Raw genomic sequence first — 7,042 nt, 5'->3', positions numbered from 1 at the left:
ACAGTACATACAAATCACATTTACATGCCTTCGTGATTGTTATTTTCAATAAGGATACGTGCCTTCGTATCTAATTAAACTCCGTAGCTTGATGCCAATATGATGGTCGAATACTGTAAGATAGATTTATATGAACACCCAGTGTTGTTCAGCTTACCTTTAAGATGATATGTATTTCAAATGTCTTTAGTTGATCAGTTTTGTGCTGTCAAAAATTTTAGGTCTTGAGGCAGCTTTGCAAAATGTAAAAAGTAATGTTAGTTTTCTGTGCTTATGCAAGCTACCTCTTGGGTGTTCCTGACACCACAGGTGTCAAAGTCAAGGCCCGAGGGCCAGATATGGCCCGCCACATCATTTTATGCACGCCACAAACACAAATTAAACATGTCATAGGCCAGTCTACAAGATAGAAATATCCATGTATAACTGTTGCCCATTATAAATGCCTTAACCCCCCGCCCCCTCAAAAAAAATTAAAGAGACATGTGGCGAGTAAGCATTTTCCATGAAAAAAAGGGGCTTGCCCCCTCATTCCCAAAAGACAAACAAACAAAAAAACATTTTAAAACCGTGAGCATGCAGGGGTCCATTGTAAATCTGAAAGTTGCCTTTTTTTAAATAAGAAATGAAAATGTAATATTATAAACCGGGAAGTGAAATTTACTGACACAAATTGTGACACAGACAAAATAATCGGTAAATAATGAAAAATACAAGATCCAGGTGTGCTTGGTGGTCACTTAAGCAGCAATCTGTGTACCAGCATTCAGCCTACTGTATTTCGACTCTGACCTTTGAGCAGCAGAGAGAGCTGTTACAAAACCAACTTGAATTTGTGAGATTGAATAGAAACAATAGGCCGGAGGCTGACATTAGAGTTCTACAGCTTGTTGTTTCCCAGAATCTTTGGTTGTTGCCTTCTTTTGATGAGTCAGATAGGTATCTGTACTAAGTTCCTTTTGAACAAATTGCGGACTCCAGGGCTTGGTCTGATGTAGACAGAACTTCTTTGTTACAGGGTGTCCTCACGGGAAAAGCACGCAAATCATTTTCAGGGCTGAGTGTAGCTGATGGTAAGCTTTATGCTACAGTTAAGTCTTCAGTGCCAACATTTTTAGTATAGGAAGGAATTTGATGGGCAGCCATATTCTGAGTCCATACGTGATTTAACTTGTGCTTTCAATCAATGGTGTACAGTTTCTGAAGTTGCAACATTTGAGGCATTATGTGAGTTGGTGGTACTAGAACAGTTCAAAGATTCAGTATCCGAGCAGGTTGCTTCTTATGCTCATGAACGCAAAGTCCTCCATCTGAGGCAACAGCTTTTGCGGATGTGTTTGCACGAACACACAAGAGTAATTTTGAGCCACACAGGAATGAGGTATCTCCTAAACTGAGTAAGTCATTTGTGGAGTTAACACCCATGCAAGTTGGCCTCCTGTGTTGTCTGGGTCTTCCTTCTGAAAGTCTCAGCAAAGGTTTTGTCATGGAGGTTTTACATTGTCGCTTAATGCCTAATACTTGTAGTTACTGTTTGTCTGGAGGGCACTGCAGGGCACAGCAAACTCAAGTTGAGTCTGCTGTGATGGCTGCTCCCCTTGCAGCGTGGGGCCGCAAGGGTGAGTTTTCCCAACTTGAGACTAAGATGGAGCCTCAGTCTAGTCACTGTCACTTCTCAGTTTTTATTTCAGGTCATGTTGGATTGGTGGTGACCAAAAACTCCCAAGTAGAATTTTGAGAGATATTGGTGATGTAGATTCCTCATTTTGGAATCTGTTTTGCCTTTCTCAAAGCAGTCAGATACTGGTAGCTGTGTTGTGGTTCGTGGTGTGGTTCTTGTCCCATTTTCTTCTGCTTCATATAAAGTCACTCTAAGATGTGGTTTGGTCTAGGGCAGTGGTCCCCAAACTTTTTCCTGTGAGGGCCACATAACTTTTCGCTTCTCTGATGGGGGGGCCATGGTCAGTTTGTAACAGCAAAAGTGTGACTGCAAGAGTACCTAGACGTAAAAATGTATTGTTTACCAGAAACCCACACAAAATCAAATAACTTTTTTTGATACACTCGCGGTATTAAAGACGTCTTTCTTCTCGGGACACACCACCTCTGCGACAGCATTCATGCATTTCTTGACAAACTCTCCTTACCGCTGCCTGCTATCAGTTGAGCAAACCGAAAGCTAGCCCGAACAGATGGCTGGTTCAGCTGAGCTTGGCGTACAAATGTATTTTGCTGAGCTAACGTTCCTCTTTTTAGCATTGACAGTTTGTCTGCTCTCATTTGCCCATGCAAAAAATCGTACTTGTTGTTGTGGCGGGATTCATAGTGTCTCCGCAGATTGTATTCTTTGAATACCGCCACCGACAGATGAGACAGACAATCTTTTCTTTGCATTGAAAAAAAAAATCGTTTCTCCATTTTGGGTTAAATTCCCTGTATTCTGAATAATTTTTTTTCTCTTACCCCACCTTTTCGCCATGATTACGTTCTCTTTGAGAGGGACGGGTTTAGGATTTTTTTTCTGGGGTTGCCAGATAACGGCACAGACCGCAGAAGGATGGAACAAATGTCACGTTATACTGTATGTGTTTATGAAATTGTTACTAGCTAATAGTTAATCATGAAAATAGTTCATAACTAAGGAATATTTTATTGCAAAAGCCAAATTTTATGATAATATACATAGATGAAAAATAAATCAAAAGATTCTGTGGTATTGTTCAGGGGGGCCGGACCAAATGTGGAGGCGGGCCAGATCCGGCCCGCGGGCCATAGTTTGGGGACCTCTGGTCTAGGGGGATGTGGCTGTTGGTGTTCGATCTCAATTGCCACGGGAGGGAGGTTTACATGATTTTGGTAAATAACCTAGCAGGGGCGAAGTTGTGGGCTCATGGGAAACCACATCAGTTTTAGAGACAGCCTTGAGCACCCCCAAGGGATTTGTCTCCAGATTTGCGTGATTTGTCTCTTGAGATTTTTCCTGGCTGTGCAGTCACTCAAGCGGCTTCGAGCCACAATGAAGGTGAGTCCAAGTCTAAGATCTTGAGTTGCCAGTTAAACTCCAGGTGGAGCAGTTAGCGTTTTTTAGAGATGCGCTGTTGGCGGAACAGAAATCTGACGCATTTTTGGTTCAGCTATTTGATAAGGTAGTTCTCGACTCAGTTGTGAAGGGCAATGTAGAGTGTTATTTTTTTTACTTGATGGTCTCTTTGTAACAAACAACCATTCGCGCTCACAGTCACACCTAGGGAAATTTTAGAGTGTTCCATTAACCTTCCATGCATGTTTTTGGAATGTGGGAGGAAACCGGAGTACCTGGAGAAAACCCACGCAGGCCCGGGGAGAACATGCAAACTCTACACAGCGAGGCCGGAGCCCGAATCGAACCCACTTCTTTGGGTTCCTGTAATTCTAGTCATCCTACACAGATGCCATGTTATCCTCCATATCAACAATTCACCAATTGCAAATGCTTGCGTGACTTGCTCGTAGAGTTCAAGGTTTCCCACACAAAGAGGCAGTCGTCTGCTGTCGCCGAACGTGTGATTTTTGTGGTGCGTTGCGTGTTGCTTTCACATTGCTTTGGTGTTTTGTAGACACAGAATCCCGCGAGTTGCATAACTATCGATTTCTTTGAAGGAAAATAAGTTTTTTGGCGGTTGACCCTCCCGCTTTTCTCCTATTGGGCCTCTCCATATCGCACAAGACCCAATGGCCTTTCTTTCAGGTGATTTTCACTCGCCAATACTTTCAGAAGCCCCCAGCCACCAGGTTCATTCCCCACCTCGTCACCTCCAGCCTTTTACCAAAGGTGCTGCTCGTATTGTCAGACTGCCGATGTCTGCACATGCAGTTTGTAATATGGACCACATGTGGTTGTCTGCATTTATGCCTCCACACGAATATCAAATGATCCCAAAACACTTGAACAAATAATGTGTTTTTGCCCCAGCATTATTATATAACCACAAAACCCAATTGAACCGCAGAAGCATTCTTTAGTTGATTTGTTTTGTTGCAGGTAACACAAAGGCAATGCAAGAGACACGGATACAAACACAGTGGAACCGTTATTGATGTAAACACACTTGCAGGACAATCGTTGATCTCAGATTTCTTTTTATTTTGAAACATTTTTTTCCCATGAGAAATAGTAAAGATTGAGATCATCTGTTCCAGACTCATGTAATCGTTATTAAATTTGGGCGGTAATATTTCAACAAAAAGAAATCTAACCACAGGAACAATAAAACTGATTAAATTTCAATAAGCTATACTAAGGCGTAATGCTTGGCACATTAATTTTTCCAACTTTATTTTTTTCAATTCTCACTCTAAAGCTCTCCCTCGGCGTTTCATAGCAGGAAATGTCACGTAAGGTTGATGCGTAAGTTGTACTCATTTAACCTCTGTTCCTGAGACTCATTCTTCTTGTGAAATGAATCAAAACAATAATCCAAAGAAAAAGCAAACAAGCAAATCCTTGTGAGGCATTTTGAGGTCTCGTACCAAGTTGTGCGTGATGGCAGACGTTTTCTTGAAATAGGCTGACTCATGGAAAAGAGCCATAAAGAAAAAGAAAAAGCAAAGCACTTTATACAACTTTTCTTTGAAATTGTTTGCAACTATTATCTATTATTAGGGCTGCTACTGACGATCATTTTAGATTGACAGAAAGTGACTATCATTCAGTTACCCGTTGGTGAATGACATGTCAGAAAATGTTGGTCATTGCTTTCCAAAGTAAAAACAGATGTTTGCAAATGTTTTATTTTTCATTCCACATAAAGGATATCAGTCTGCTTTCATGGCGGACTACACAGAACGGATCTTATTTAATCTTGAGAGACTGCATTTCCGAAGATGTGGACAATCTTAAGTTCGAGTCGGTCAGAAAATCATTAATTGTTGATTGTCAAAATATTTAGTGAAAATCATTAATTTGTTGATTGTCAAAATATTTAGAGCTATTTGACAAATGATCAGTGTATCCAAAATATTGGGTTTTCTCTGGGTCGGTTTCCTCCCACTTTCCAAAAACATGCATGGCAGGCTGATTGAACACTAGTCAAAAGTGTCCATAGGTATGAATGTGAGAGCGGATGGTTGTTCGTCTATGTGTGCCCCTGTGATTGGTTGGCAACCAGTTCAGGGTGTATCCCGCCTACTGCCCGAAGACAGCTAGGATAGCACGCCCGCGATCCTTGTGAGGATAAGTGGATGAGAAAATGGATGGATGGATAGAGACAGCCCATACCACACTTTGAGCATCAATTTGATAGCTATCCTGTTATGGGTATGGTTAGACCTTTTCAGCATTTATGCTGTTATTTAAATTGAGTAGATAATATTGAGACTCTCTTTTGTTCGATAAAAGTGTGCCGCAGTTCCAATGAAGTAAGTACGTGTGTAGGTGTTGCAATTAAATAAAGTTTTCTGAATCTGAATTTTTGTATAATTGATGCCACTTTGCGTGCTCTCTCCTGACAGTTCTCTCTCACGGGCGCTGGAGCCTTGGGTGCGTTGGGAACGCACAAACCTGAATGCGGAGTGAGTTTACACATTAAGTATGTTACAAATTATCTGCTGAGACTAACTTTGCGTGACTTGGCATGCAGCTTTACCTTGCTCACATGTTGTTTGGGTCAAATGTATTTCAGGGGCTTGCTCTCCCAATTTATCTGACAAGGGCCCAGATGTGAACCCAGCCTACAGAGGTAAAACTCTGTGTGTGTGTGTGTGTGTGTGTGTGTTCATGCATGAATGAGGCTGGAAAGTTTGGGAAGTCTGCTAGTATGTCTGATATTGTGGTCACTGTCGTCGAAACTCAATGGAATTAAATTTACATTAAAACGTCACATGTTTAGATTGTACTCTAATTGGTTTATCAATTAATCTTTTTTGGGTCATGTCGTCTGTCCACAGGCAAAAATATTTCCCGAATGTTTCTTTGCTAATTAAGCATCTGAAATGTTATCTAAACATCAGCGGCATCATACCTGTTGCATTATCTTGACTAATCTGAGTCAAAGTTCTTTCACCTCTCCAGGGGAATTTAATTTTTGTAGGGACACAAGTGATCGAATCATAAAAAGGGGTTGGATGGGAATCAACATTTTCTCTTTAACATCATCAAATAACAAAGCATACATCTTGTTACTTATGGACATGGGCATACTTAAGAATGTATAATGCCCCATCCATTTTCCGATCTGCTTTATCCTCACACGGGTCGCAGGGCGTGCTGGAGCCTATCCCAGCTGACTTCGGGCAGTAGGCGGGGTATACCGTGAACCGGCCCATCGCAGGGCACACATAGACATACAACCATTCACGCTTACACTCACACCTGGGGACAAGTTGGAGTGCTCCATTAACCTGCCATGAATGTTGTTTTTTTTAGTATGGGAGGAAACCGGTGTACCCGGAGAAAACCCACTCAGGCACGGGGAGAACATACAAACTCCACACAGGAAGGCGGGAGCCGGAATTGAACCCTGCACCTCTGCACAATGAGGCCGACGTGCGAACCAGTCGACCACCAGGCCGCAGAGCGTGTATGCATAATAACAAACATATGTTGCGCCGAAGAAATAGAAATATGAGTTTGGCTCTGTATTTTATCATGGTGTGCAAATAATAAAATATATTTTACAGACCAGTGAATTTATCAGCTTCAAACCGATTTAAAATTTCAAGTCTACTAGTCAAAAGTATGCACACACTTTCTCATGCGATTGGGGATCCACTGTATACTATCTGGACTGTTTTTACAAACAACTATTCATATCTCCATTTTCAGTGAATATGTCCACCGAAAAAAATGTTCAGAGGTGAAAAGCTCTTATACACAATGCTTAACATATTTATTAGACTACCTGTTGTAAATTGAATGCAGCTGCTTTAAGTTTCAGTGGGCTTTCAACGTTTGACTGTTCTATTGGGCCAGTGGCCTTTGATTAACGTTACAACTGGGCAAGTGGCTGGTTCTTAAGTCCAGAGTCTCAAGAGAAAAGCAAGCCCTACAGGAGCTTTTTCTCTC

General features: G+C 41.6%; 1 long non-coding RNA gene across 1 annotated transcript; it reads left to right on the top strand.

Annotated features, from left to right (window-relative positions):
* Window positions 1-4,970: 4,970 nt before the first annotated feature.
* Window positions 4,971-6,666, top strand: LOC147207513 (uncharacterized). Its single transcript, XR_015100534.1, has 3 exons — window positions 4,971-5,550; window positions 5,661-5,717; window positions 6,404-6,666. It is a non-coding gene; the product is annotated as an uncharacterized LOC147207513 (long non-coding RNA).
* The last annotated feature ends 376 nt before the right edge of the window (window positions 6,667-7,042 follow it).

This window comes from Hippocampus guttulatus, chromosome 3 (genome assembly GCF_054856545.1).
Source record: "Hippocampus guttulatus isolate MCC_2025c chromosome 3, RoL_Hgut_1.0, whole genome shotgun sequence".
Classification (NCBI taxonomy): domain Eukaryota; kingdom Metazoa; phylum Chordata; class Actinopteri; order Syngnathiformes; family Syngnathidae; genus Hippocampus; species Hippocampus guttulatus.
This window is presented reverse-complemented; position numbering and strand designations above follow the sequence as displayed.